The sequence below is a fragment of the Nyctibius grandis genome, chromosome 30, assembly GCF_013368605.1.
Source record: "Nyctibius grandis isolate bNycGra1 chromosome 30, bNycGra1.pri, whole genome shotgun sequence".
In the NCBI taxonomy this organism is placed as follows: domain Eukaryota; kingdom Metazoa; phylum Chordata; class Aves; order Nyctibiiformes; family Nyctibiidae; genus Nyctibius; species Nyctibius grandis.
Window position 1 is genome coordinate 6070635 of NC_090687.1, and position 14382 is coordinate 6085016.

The window sequence follows — 14382 nt, forward strand, 5'->3', positions numbered from 1 at the left end:
TTTATTTCCATTTACTAAGGGTGTTTTGAGCCTCACAGATGTAACGTTGAGGAATTTTCAAGCTCCTGGCCGCAGCGGGTCAGACTATGGGATCAGCAGGACAAAAGGCACCCGGGGCAAGAGGCAGCACAGCCTGATCTTGGAGTTACTGCTCAAACGTTAGTTTGTTACCACAGAGTGTCTGGCACTGAGTCACAGTCTTCTCACCAGCCAGACTGGGTTTGGAACGATCCACAGGTCTTCTCACCCAAATAAATAACAACATTTGCAGTAAAATTTCTTCTCAGCAAGGGTCATTAGCCATTGGAAGGGGCTGCCCAGGGAGGTGGTGGAGTCACCATCTCTGGAGGTGTTGAAGAAAAGACTGGACATGGCACTTAGTGCCCTGGTCTAGTTGCCATGGTGGTGTCAGGGCAATGTTTGGACTCGATGATCCCAGAGGGCTCTTCCAACTGGATTGATTCTGTGATTCTGTGAAATAGAGGGATCTTTGCTCAGGGAAGAACAGATCTCTCTAGCTGCCAAGACTTCTTTTCCATCATTTTAAATTACTTGGTATTTATATAATCTAATCTGCTTAATCAGACACACATTTCATTCTTTCTGAGTCATTACCAAGCGCATTATGAATGTGCCAGACTTTTGAACAGCCTGAATGTTTCTGGTGTGTCATCCATACCGGGGTGCTGGAAGGTTCTCCTGAGCCTGACACGGATTCAGTCTTTGCCTCTGCAAAGTGAAAACAAAAGCTAAAATCTCACAGTAATATTTTTGCAGCAATTCAGCCTGTGATTCTGCATTCATTAACTTTTTATCTTAAACAACAAAGGACATTGGGCTTTATGGCCCTTTCATGTGGTGGTTGAGGCAAAAGCCACAGCAGCTTAACAGCCTGGAAGACTCTTCATTGTCTTGCTGCATTCAGCCCTTCTCAGGCTGCTTCCCCTTAGCTCTCCAAAGGTGAATCCAAGAAAAGAATTAAAAATGTAATTTATTTATACACCTTCTGCACAGATATTACAGATCCCACAATTGCTGTCTTCTAATTTATGCAGGCAGTGTCCTTCGCGAGCCGAGTGAGGGGGGATCTTATCAACACTTACAAACACCTTAGGGTGGGTGTCGAGGGGAGGGGGCCAGACCCTTCTCAGTGGTGCCCAGCGACAGGACAAGGGGCAACGGGCACAAGCTGAGACACGGGAAGTTCAGGCACCTCCCATGACTCTCCGGGACAACGTGACAACAGCAGAGCTGCGATTTTAATAGACTCCAAGTAGTTTTCTCAGTGTGAAGCCTTAAAAACTCCCCAAGGAGAGACCATCAAGCAGAACGGTCCCCGGCGGCGGATTTATTAGCAGGCAGGACGGGGAGGCTGATGAGCCCCCGGGCCGAGCAGACGCGCTGTCAGACGGGACCCGCAATCCCATCAGTTACCTGTCGGAGGGGACCGGTCTGTGGCACCCCCGGGGAGCACCGCGCCACGGCCCCCTGCGACAGCGATGCCCCACGTGGGGGCCAGGGCTCCGGGGGGTCCCCGTCCTGCAGAGGAGGGGGCACGGTTAAAGCCACGCTCAGAGCCTTCTTCCACTGAAAGGCACCAATCCCGTGTGCGGGTCAGAGCCCGCTTGTGCTCACTGGGGAGACCTTGTAAAGACACAACTAAACCTCTCTGAGGCATTTGGGTGGATTTCATGGGCCTCTTCACCTGGGCAATGAGCTGGCGGGGCTCATGAATACATCCCAAATAGTGGAGTGTTGACCGCAGGATGCTGATCCCAGGGTGCTGACCCCACGGTGCTGACCCCAGGGTGCTGACTGCAGGGTGCTGACCCCAGGGTGCTGACAGCAGGGTGCTGATCCCAGGGTGTTGACCCCATGGTGCTGACCCCATGGTGCTGACCCCAGGGTGCTGACCCCAGGGTGCTGACAGCAGGGTGCTGACCCCACGATGCTGACCCCATGGTGCTGACAGCAGGGTGCTGACCGCAGGGTGATGACCCCATGGTGCTGACCCCAGGGTGCTGACAACAGGGTGCTGACCCCAGGGTGTTTACCAAAGAGTGCTGACCCCAGGGTGCTGACCCGAGGGTGCTGACCCCAGGGTGCTGACCCCAGGGTGCTGACCGCAGGTTGCTGACCCCAGGATGCTGATCCCAGAGTGCTGATCCCAGGGTGTTGACCCCACGGTGCTGACCCCAGGATGCTGACCCCATGGTGCCGACCCCAGTGTGCCGACCCCAGGGTACTGACGCCAGGGAAGGGCTCGGAGGGGAAGGGGGTCTCCTGGGCATGTGTGATCCTGTGCTGTGCGCTGGAAGCAGGCCGGGGTACCCGGCGTGGGACTGCGGCTCCCAGCCCTTAGCACCGAGGTGACGCTGCAGCTCAGCGCTCCACTCCGAGAGCTAAGCACGTGGTGCTGAGATGTGTATCTGGAAAGAAATAAGCACGGGTGTTTTTTCCCTTGCTGTAATGCTGATCAGGAACAGACCTTAACCCCTTTTCTTTCCTCACCTAGACTGAAACTCAAAAGGCTCCGCAGCGCCTAGACCCGACTGTGTGCTCTGTTCGTCCGCGGTGACAAATCCTGGTCCAGCCGCAGCTCTGTGGTGGGCCTGAGCCTGATGGGGAAGGGTGGCCTGGGGTCTGGCCGCCCCGCGGAGCCCCTGCCTGGTGGTCCGGCACGGACCCTCCGTGCCGGGCAGCTGCTGGCCTCCAGGGAGCTACCTACCGCCTGCAGGTCTGGCACTTTTATCATGCACACTAAGAGGAGACATAATCAATTCCCCAGTTGGCACTTTGCACTGAATACCCACTTTTTCAGTCTGATAGCAGGACTAAATTAGTTATTTAGCAATGAGACCCTAATTTAAAGTGAGCAACTGCCCTGACAAGGATCATTGTTCAAGGCCGTCCCCCCTTTGCTTTCAGATGAGAGGCCCACCAATCCCTGGAAGGTGATAAATAGACAATTAGAAAATAGATATATTTTGTTAGTTCTACAAAGCTCCCTGGTGCTGTCAGGCTCACAATAAAGGGGGCTCCGGTAAATTGGTGGGCAATGAAAGCCAGCTGTACGGTCATCAGTCCTACAGACACAAAGCCATATGTGGCCATTTACAGGACATCCCTGAGAATGGATGGAGCCAATAAGACCAGAGGGAACTAAAAATACTTGACAAAGTTGGCTGCTCTTCATTTAACAAGAATAAAATATCTAATGGAGTGTAATGGAAGCCATCAATCACCCCTGTGTAAAGCACAGCTTTAATACCCTTACTTTTAACTATTAATGCAAGTTTTTATTCATCAGTAATAAGTCAGAAATCAGAGTATCTCCCGCGTGCAGCACAGCGACGTCGTGTGAGGGCTGACAAACAGCAGCACCACGGCAAAGCAGATCCAGACCTGAACGCTGGGGCGGGGGGGAGGACACAAAGGAAGAGGATCCAAGGCGAAAGCAACCACCTCTTCAAGGATAACGAGAGATCTGCGGGCCCTGCCTGGGAAATGCTCCATTTAGGCTTGGGAGCAAGATGCCGTTCCTTCTTTTTCACTTACAGGGACACCTCGGGGGTGCTCGCGGTGCCACTGTTTAGTAATCACAGCCCTGCTAAGAAGCTGCTTCCTAATGTGAGCAACCGGCCAACCAAACGCCAAATTTCATCAAAATAAAACAAAAAAACCCCCGTGTTACCGCTGCTATAAAAGAGGATGATTGCTCTGTCTCTTGTTTGTGTGCAACGAGAGGCAGGCAGACAAAGCTGCTGCAACGTGTGGGAACTGGTGTTTGTCAACCACGGAGCCACGGCCCCCTCACGAGATGGAAGCACGCATCAGCAAGTCAGGAATCTCCGGCCATCCGCATGAGTGTCTGGGCTCCCACCCCCACGAAGTCGGGGTCTTTGCCTGCATTTAAAGACGGCATATGCTGCAGGGTGGCTGTCTGCTCTCTGCTGCCTATTTTTAGCTGCTTCCACAGGACAAGAACCATAATTTATTCCACAGAACACCAAATGTCACATCCTATGAGTACTTTGTTGTACAAAACGCAATAGTAGCTGGAGAAAAGTGACCTTCCATAATGGAAGTGTCCTATAGAACTAATAGAAAATGATAACCAATAGGTTTTACCAGGTAATTATATCCCTCTTCTAGAACAGTTTTAAAAGCCAAGGACACCTCTATAGCATCGTGCAGCTCAGGCTTGTTTGGTGGGGGCTTTTTTTCACTCTTTCAATTCCGTTACAACCAAAGTCGTTTAATCTCTGAACATGTCTAAGAAAATTCCTGTTGGTGTTGTCAGGGATTCAGAGGCGAGGCTTAACCCTTTGACTCTGATCCACCAGCCCATCCTTTCTGCACTTACCACCAGCTTACAAGATCTATGCAGTCTTCCAAATCTAGCTTAACTGGTCTTCCAAATCTGGCTTAACTCATCTTAATCTATTACGTTATATTTTCATGGGAATTGCTGACTGGGTAACAAGTAAAGACTTCTTTATATATGGCTACAGCCACACGTGAATGCAGACTTTATATCTCCTCTACTGCTGTAGGGTGCCACCCTGAACCGAACCTTCTTTTGTGAGGTCTTCTTGGTCTGTTCAGTCCCACTACATCTCACTGAACATGCCTTCGTGTTGCAGCAGAATGAGCACAGAGAAATGAACGCACTCACGGCATCGTGACAGAAACGGGCACTCTTGCTTTGATAAGAAAGAAACAAATTCCCCCCCAGACCTCGCTGAAAATGTTTGAACATTAGACATTGGAAGGGGCTGCCCGGGGAGGTGGTGGAGTCACCATCTCTGGAGGGGTTTAAGAAAAGCCTGGACATGGCACTTAGTGCCCTGGTCTAGTTGCCATGGTGGTGTCAGGGCAATGGTTGGACTCGATGATCCCAGAGGGCTCTTCCAGCCTGGTTGATTCTGTGATTCTGTGATTCTGTGAACAGCTTCCAAGTAAGGGCCAGAATAACACAACACAACACGTGTATCAGTCCCATTTCTTCCAGCACAACTGCGTGCGTGTCCGGGAACGCAGGACATGGAGCAGCCTCTGGTTTATGTCCCGGATTTTCAGGTTTCTCATGATACTTTGTTTTGGGGGAAAAAAACATTGTTTTGATAAAGCTACCAAGTATTGTACACACATGCTTTCTGTCAGCAGTCTCGGTTACCCACAAGCTGCCCCATTCCTGTCTGAGTCAAGGTTTTTGCACTGCCTTAGAAATCCCAGTCGTGTTATTGCCTCTCTTGTAGAAGGTAAAAGTTTCCCTGAATTGCTCTTTCCATGAAAATCCAGGGCAGGATCTCAGAACGCTGGAGGTAGGAAGGGACCCCCGGAGATCGCCCAGTCCAACCGCCTGCTCAAGCAGGGTCACCTAGAGCTGGTGACCAGGACCATGGCCAGTTAGGTTTTGGACATCTCCAAGGATGGAGACTCCACAACCTCCCCGGGCCGTGGGTCAGTCACCCTTGCAGTGAAAAACTGTTTGCTGATGTTCAGGAGGGACCTCCTGTGGTTCTGTGTGTGCCCACTGCCTCTGATCATGTTACTGGGCACCACTGAAAGGAGCCTGGCTTCCTCATCGTCCTTCCTGCCATCACTTATTTATACGCATGGATAAGATCCCCCTGAGACTTCTCTTCTCCAAGCTGAACAGTCCTAGCTCTCTCAGCCTGTCCTCGTAGGAGAGATGCTCCAGCCCCTTCATCGTCTTTGTGGTTCTGGGATGCCCAGTCCTGGACACAACACTCCAGATGGGTCTCACCAGTGCTGACTAGAGAGGAAGGCTCTCCTCCCTCAACCTTCTGGAGACACTCTGCCCAGGATGCCATTGGCCTTCTTTGCTAGCTCATGGTCAACTCGGTGTCCACCAGGACCCTCAGGGCTATTTCTGCCATCTGCTTTCCAGCTGGGTGGTCCCCAGCGTATACTGGTGCCTGGGGTTGTTCCTCCCTGGGGGCAGTGCTTGGCATTTCCCTTTGTTGAACTTCATGAGGTTCCTCTCCACCCATTTGTCTGGCTTGTTGATATCTAGAGAGTCAAAACAAATCTCTAGAGGAGGACTTAACAACTGGAACTTGTGTTTGTAGCAGTCAGCTACACAGAGTTGGTCTTACCTGAGGTGCAACACTGTAAGGATGGGATGAGAAGTGTCAGTTTGCACACTCGGAAAAACTCACGCTGGGTATGGTCAATCAATCAATCAATCAGGTTGGAAGAGCCCTCTGGGACCATCGAGTCCAACCATTGCCCTGACACCACCATGGCAACTAGACCAGGGCACTAAGGGCCATGTCCAGGCTTTTCTTAAACACCTCCAGAGATGGTGACTCCACCACCTCCCTGGGCAGCCCCTTCCAATGGCTAATGACCCTTGCTGAGAAGAAATGCTTCCTAATGTCCAACTTGAACCTCCCCTGGCCAAGCTTGAGGCTGTGTCCTCTTGTCCTAGCGCTGGTTGCCTGGGAGAAGAGGCCGACTCCCACTGCGCTACAACCTCCCTTCAGGTAGTTGTAGACTGCACTAAGGTCACCTCTGAGGCTCCTCTTCTCCAGGCTGAACACCCCCAGCTCCCTCAGCCATTCCTTGTAGGTCAGACCCTCCAGACCCTTCCCCAGCTTGGTCGCCCTCCTCTGGACTCGCTCCAACACCTCAACATCTTTCTTGAAATCCATCGTAACGTCAAATGTGACAATGTCCTGGCTGGGTCCTTTCAGCAGAGGGCTCAACCCTGAGGTCAGAGGAGCTGCATCCAGAGCGATATCCAGATCGCTCGTTGCAGAAAATGCACCATACTGCTTGGCATCCTTTGGGGAAAGGCTTGGCTCACTGCTGTTAGATGGAGTTCTAGTAATTATTTACAAGGCATACCCTTAAAGATACACTCTATGATTAAATTAACGTGTATTAACACACGAAAAATCACCAAAGAGGATGTATTTGCATGGGATTTTTTAAAATTTTGTTTACATTTGATAGGACATAACGAGACCATCTTGGTGCTAATTGTCTCTCTGCTCGAGACAGGATTCAAGAGCACAGCCTACCATTGTTGAACGAAATTGCCCAGAAAAGTAATTGCTTTTCATGATGAGCTTGTGCTCATTTATATGATTATGATTTGTTGATTAACCTTTTTTTCCCTGTCTTTCTGTTCTGTGCATAGTAAGCAGGATCTTCTCCTTTTGTAACTTTATCATTTTAATAAACCTTGGCGTGCCAGCAGCAACCCAGAGATCATCATGACCTGCCCATGACCACCTGAGCCCTACTTAATCAATTTAATTAATTTACCTTGCACAATCCTTGATATCAAGTTTAATCAATTCCATCTGATACACCAAAAACTCACTGGCCACTCTTGTTGCACTTTGTGTGGGGGTTGTAAAAGCTCTTGTTTGCCTTTTTAAGAAGAAATTAGCTTTTTCTCTAAGACCATTGCTAAGTGAAACCATATACATGAAAAGTAGTTAGAATGACTTATCTCAGCAAAGGAAAAAAAAAATTGAGCATCCATACAGGTCCGTTCAGCCCATCTGGCTGTGACCAGTATGGGAAGTCCAAGGAAGAGTACAGCAAAATGGCAATCCCTTTATTAATATTTTATCTGCATATTCTACCACTAAGTAATAATTTACAGCTCATGAGCCTCAGCCACCTCATTTTTATCGAGATGCCCAACTCAGAACACAAGGAAGGGACAGGGGTACCCCACTGATCCCCGAATTTATAAACTGGTTGCAGAGAAATCATTGGAAAGACAGAAAAAAAAAAAGGAAGAAAAGTTGACTGTCATAGAATCATAGAATGGTTTGAGTTGGAAGGGACCTTAAAGGCCAGGTTGGATGGGGCTTGGAGCAACCTGGTCTAGTGGAAGATGTCCCTGTCCATGGCAGGGGTGTTGGAACTGGATGACCTTTAAGGTCCCTTCCAACACAAACCATTCTATGATTCTGTGATTCCTTGGGATTGTGATGCCTTCTGATGATCTGAAGGTTCAACCTCGTCTTGCTGTTGAAGCCAACAGTCTGTTTGAGACAGCAACTTCTCTTTCTACCAGCAGATGAAACGGAGATCTTTTGCCCTAGAAAGGATGGTCATTATCTCATTTTGTTTGTATTGTCTTCAGGAAAGGTGGCAATTACTTCAGAAGACTCAAGCCTGAACCAGGGGTGTGGGCAAGGGAGAAGGGGAGCCTGGGGAACTGAAATCCATGAGAAGCAGCAGAGGACGCAGGTGTGGGATCATAGAATCATGGAATCGTTTTGGCTGGAGAGGACCAAGGACCTTTAAGATCATCAAGTCCAACCGTTAACCCAGCACTGACAAGCCCACCACTAAACAATATCCCTCAGCACCACATCTACACGGCTTTTAAATCCCTTCAGGGATGGGGACTCCACCACTGCCCTGGGCAGCCTGTCCCAGTGCTTGACAACCCTTTTGGTGAAGAAATTGTCCCTGATCTCCAATCTAAACCTCCCCTGGTGCAACTTGAGGCCGTGTCCTCTTGTCCTATCACTTGTTACCTGGGAGAAGAGACCGACCCCACCTCGCTACACCCTCCTTTCAGGCAGTTGTAGAGAGCAATAAGGTCTCCCCTCAGCCTCCTTTTCTCCAGGCTAAACACCCCCAGGTCCCTCAGCCGCTCCTCATCACACTTGTGCTCCAGACCCTTCACCAGCTTTGTTGCCCTTCTCTGGACTTGCTCCAGCACCTCAAGGTCTTGTAGTGAGGGGCCCAAAAGTGAACACAGGATTCCAGGATGTGGGATGTAAGGAGCACCCGCAGGAGGGAGAGCATGCTCCATGAGGAGGGTTTGGGTGGGAGGCAAAGGAGCTCAGAGCTGCCACAAACTGAGAAGGTCAAAGACTTCTGGAAGAAAGGGAGATGTGGTGGAGCAGGCAGGGAGAAGGAGGAAGAAGGTCATGCAGGTGAGAAGGGTCTCGAGGCTGTGGGGCAGGATGCGTTTGGAAGGAAAACTTGTTACGTGTGAAACAATAGTTCTGAGAGTGGAGAAAGGCAGACCATGGCCTCTCCAGGGCTGTGATCAATGAAGATACCTCAAACCCCAAGGGCTACTGCTGAGGACCGGGGTTGCAGGTGTATCTGTCTCAGATGGACTTTGAAAACCGAGGTGACCCCGTGCGAAGCCGGGGCAGACAGCTCCCCTCAGGGGTCTCGGGCTGGCACGGGCGCTGTCTCCCAGGGGGCAGGAGCTGCCCCTCAGTCCTTCCTCACCATCCCCTGGGGCGAGTCGAGTCAGAACGTGGGTGATGCAAGAGACAAACCACCCCATTGCTTTGTGGGGAGTTGTTGGGTAAAGGTTTGTTTTATGCCACGATGACTCCAGGCAGCAGGAAGGGCTAAAGAAGAGCTGCTCGTTAAAGCACGATAATTGCTCCTTTGCTATGGAAACACAACGAGCTCTGCCCGTTACTCTCAGTGAGACGTTTTTCTTCCCTTTCCTTCCTCAAAAAGAAGTTCCTTGAATTAATCTCAAAATACAAACACTTTTTTCCCCAACACTTGAATAGGCTTATTGTTTTCACCATTTATATTTAACATTAAAGTTTAATCGTGAAGTTGTTAACCATAAAAAACTATTAAATGAGTACAGAACATTAAAAAAATTAGTAAGTATTTCAGAATGAGCACTTGAAAAGAAAATTTATGCATAGAAACAATGGAGAATTACAATTAAGAGCTCTAGGGATCTGAGAATGATTTGTCCAGCCATTACACAGTCATTTCAATTTAAATTAAAATTGTAACTATTTTCTAGTCTACTAAAAATATGTGGTGTCACATTAAGAGTTTTAATGGAGCTTTCTCTAGGGAGTGCAGAAAAGCTAGTTAGTGGCACATAAATAACTATGTATTGGAAACTGAATAAATTCTCTGCCAAAAACCTGATATGATAAAAACAAAAATGACAGTGGATTATTCTATTTTCTCTAACGAAGCGCAGCCCTCATATTAAACCAGAGAAACAGTTCACGGGGCATCTGAGTCTGCATGGTTTTGCCAGAGCTGACTGCCTGATAAATAAATATCTGCCTGATAAATAAACTCGGCGAACCCCTGTTTGTGTTACACTGCGTACGTTGCTCACAAGCTACAACAGCGTTATCTGACAGTACAATCTTCCCTCCTTCTTCTCCTATCACATGCAGAATAAGTTGCTATGGTCTGTCCAATATCCCTGACGTCGGGAAAATTGGCTTAGTCAAAGTTTTAACCGCTGCAAAATGTGTTTTCAGAAATAAAGGGAGTTGTTAATGCGTCGCCTTGTTCAAGTCTACTCAAACACACGGATTTGACCAAACAAAACCCATGCACCAACTCAAAACAAGCCTTACCATGGACCTGGATGGCTTTTGCACTTCAGAAGGTGCTTAGAATCATTGAACCATAGAAGGGTTTGGGTTGGAAGGGACCTTAAAGATCATCTAGTTCCAACCCCCCTGCCACAGGCAGGGACACCTTCCACCAGACCAGGTTGCTCCCAGCCCCATCCAACCTGGCCTTGAACACTGCCAGGGAGGGGGCAGCCACAGCTTCTCTGGGCAACCTGGGCCAGGCTCTCACCCCCCACAGCAAAGAATTTCTTCCTCATATCTCATCTCAATCTCCCTTCTTTCAGTTTAAACCCCCCCCCCCCCTCGTCCCATCACTCCATGCCCTTGTCAAAAGCCCCTCTCCAGCTTTCCTGTAGCCCCTTCAGGTACTGGAAGGTGCTAGAAGGTCTCCCCGGAGCCTTCTCTTCTCCAGGCTGAACAGCCCCAGCTCTCTCAGCCTGTCTCCAGAGCAGAGGGGCTCCAGCCCTCTGAGCATCTCCGTGGCCTCCTCTGGACTCGCTCCAACAGCTCAGTGTCCTTCTTCTGTTGGGGCCCCAGAGCCCTGGGGCAGCACTGCAGGGGGGGTCTCCCGAGAGCGGAGCAGAGGGGCAGAATCCCCTCCCTCGCCCTGCTGGCCACGCTGCTGGGGATGCAGCCCAGGACACGGGTGGCTTTCTGGGCTGCAAGTGCACGTTGCTGGCTCATGGTGAGCTTCTCGTCACCCATCACCCCCAACTTGAGATCTGGGAGCGGCGTGCTGCTGCACGGGAAGTGAAAGGCAGGCTTAGTGAAGACCAAGACGATGTGTTTTGCCTGCTTTGTTCACCAGCACTGCACTTGGGATTTCATAGAAACACAAAGACTGGAGCTTGCCCTGTCCGACCCCCACGCTCCAGGTGGGGCCTCGTAGAATCACAGAATCATTTTGGTTGGAAAGGCCCTTTAAGATCATCGAGTCTAACCATAAACCTAACACTGCCAAGCCCACCACTAACCCATGTCCCTCAGCACCACATCTACTCATCTTTTAAATCCCTCCAGGGATGGTGACTCCACCTCTTCCCTGGGCAGCCTGTTCCAATGCTTGACAACTGTTTTCTGAGGTCGTGGAAAATATCTCCTGGGCGTTAAGCAGGCTTTGGGGATGGGACAGTATAATGCAAAGCTTTTTCTAAGCCAGTTTACTGTTGTAGCTCTCAAGCACCCAGAAGTTAAAGCTTTAGGGACTGGCAGCTACTGCCAAATATATTATAATGAAGCAACTAAAATTTTGTTATCTGTCTCTCCCAACAAATGTTGGTGGCGTTTAGACAAGTGATAAGCTTTCCATGTGGCATTCCTGTTGTTTTTTTTCAGTTCTTCACTGTTTTCATAAATTACAGATGTCAGAACAGTAATTCCCTTAGTTAATATATTGACTATAATTAAGTAAAACAAAGGGCAAGCAATTAGACAAACAGCCTCAACCCTGACTGAGTCTGGAAAACAAGTTTGTGCATTTTTTTCTTTGTGTTATGTCTGTACCAAATCTCATGCTATAGACTCAATAACTACCTTGGCTTCAACATGTAGAATCATAGAATCCTAGGATGTCAGGGGTTGGAAGGGACCTCTGGAGATCATCGAGTCCAACCCCCCTGCCAGAGCAGGACCAATCTAGGGCAGGTCACACAGGAACGCAGCCAGACAGGGCTTGGAAGTCTCCAGAGAAGGAGACTCCACAACCTCTCTGGGGAGCCTGTTCCAGTGCTCTGTCACCCTCACAGTAAAGAAGTTCTTCCTCAAGTTGAGGTTGAACTTCCTGTGCTCTAGCTGGCATCCACTGTAACAAGGAAACAGGATTACACTGTGAAGGACAGGAATTCCTCCATGAATTGTACAGATAAGGGAGTCAAAGAGACGAAAGGTGATCTGCTGAAGAGGGGAGAGCTTCTAGTAGGTTTTTCAAGCATTGGTTTGGGACTACTCTTGTTAAGTATCTTTACTCATGGCCTGGACACAAACTGCAGAAGGTGTTACAGAAAATAGCACAACTAGGGACAGTAGTTCTGGTAGAAAGAGGACACAGAGTGTTGCTATTGCATGGAGTCCATACAGGGACTTACAAGAATTGGGACCATTTGATCACCTGCTTTCAAAGGAAGATGAACCGAGATCAGCCAGGGGAGCACCCAACACCAGGATGAGGAAATGGAGAGCCAAGAGGAGGCCCTGAGGGCTTGGCTAGTTCAGTCTCACAAACCACATGTCAGTAAGTCCTGGTTACTCAAACCCTTGGATAAATGGTAGCGTCATGGAGAGGTAAGACTTAAGCTTAGTGGTAACACCAAGAACACATTCGTGCACAATGAGCATGAACTAAGTCTGGACTCTAGAAGAGGCTCCTGGCCAAGGGAATGAAGTTAGGACAGTTGTAGCACACCTGATACGCGTGACTTCGTACAACCTGGCTGCCCGCAAGAGGAGCAGTCTGAACGCAGGGAAGCAAGACAAACCTTCTGGCCCTGTGTTCCTCTGTGCAGAGGCTTCCACAAGCTTGGCACGCAACCCATGCTCCTCATTATCCACACAGCTCCTTTCTTTGTTAACCCTCGTTTTTGCCTCTGAGTTCCACCTGAGATCAGCTGAAACAGACTTCCAGCAATCTCAGTAAAAAAAAAAATCACTGTTAAAGCAGTAACTGCTTTAACAAACAAACAAAAAATTGCTGATAGCGTAGCAGCAGTTTGGTTTCCAAAAAAGCACAAATGAATCTTGCTTCTTACCCATTGTCTGATTCCTATCACCAGATGTCATTCATTCACAGCAAGGAATATTAGCAAAAAAAAGTCAGGACGGTAGCCTATGAAGAGGAACCTTATTTCACACATCAGAGCTTGAATCAATTATCTCCCAGTTGTTTTTAGCTTAAAAAGAAGGAAGGAACAAGACGTCTTAATTACTGTTTGTCCTTTCATAACATCAGTCTTGTCGCCACAGGGAGGAGATAGTTACTCACGGAGAATGTGCTTCTAAACAGTGGCAGTTCAGGTCTTTCAGGATCCTTCTTTGGTCATTCCTGAAAGGAAAACTCAAGGAATGCAAAAGCAAGTGAATGTTTCAGTTCTTCAGCCCTTGGGGTTTGCAGTTGTGATTGGTGATCTAAAACACGTATCACGCTACTCATTAGCTAGACTGTTATCAATATGCCTCTTCCAATCAGCCCTTCCATCTTCTACCCTTATTTCGATTCAGATCAAGTTCCAGGCGGAAGCCAAATTCTTGGGGAAATGTTTGTGTTCAAACAACAAGCAAGTGAGCAAAAAGCAGAGCTCGCACAGTACTGCAGCTCTCCAGATACCTATCAGCTGCCGGCGTTTTTAGCTGATTTCCAACTGATATTTTGCAGACACAAATTTCAACACGTAAAAACCAAAGAATGTCCCTGTTCCTGTACCCGTCTGAAGAGCAGCAATGGGACAAGATGATGGACACTTCTACCTTGCTCAGTAACTGCTTTAACAAACAAATCCCTCGTTATTGCATTAAGGGTGGTGGACAGTAAACGGACAGTTTTAATTAGCAGCCATATCATACATCTGTGGCTGGAAGTTTCCAACAACACTCAACCATCCACCTTCCCAACCCTTCAATGGGTGAGCCTCAGGCTTTAGTGAAGGGGCAATAACGTGGGGTTTACACACAGCATATGCCACAGTTGCCTTCCTGGACATTAAGGAAAACCTGAGGCACATTGTCAGCTTGTCTAGATGTCACTGGATATCTTTGCGTAGAGAAAGGCTTCAATGTAGGTCTTCCCACTGCTGCTGCTTGGATTTATCCTGCTGTGGTTGCTACTGAAGCAAGGTTGAAGGCATAAATACCGTGACACGGCAGACATCACCAGCACTTGGGAGACACGGACCTTCTTCGAAGGTGATACCCTAACTCCCCAACCAACTCTTATGTGTACTTACTATATTTCAAATTTTATTTCCAGTGCTTAAGTTCTGGCCCCAGTACTGTTAAAGATGTGACGCTGAACTCCTTCTAG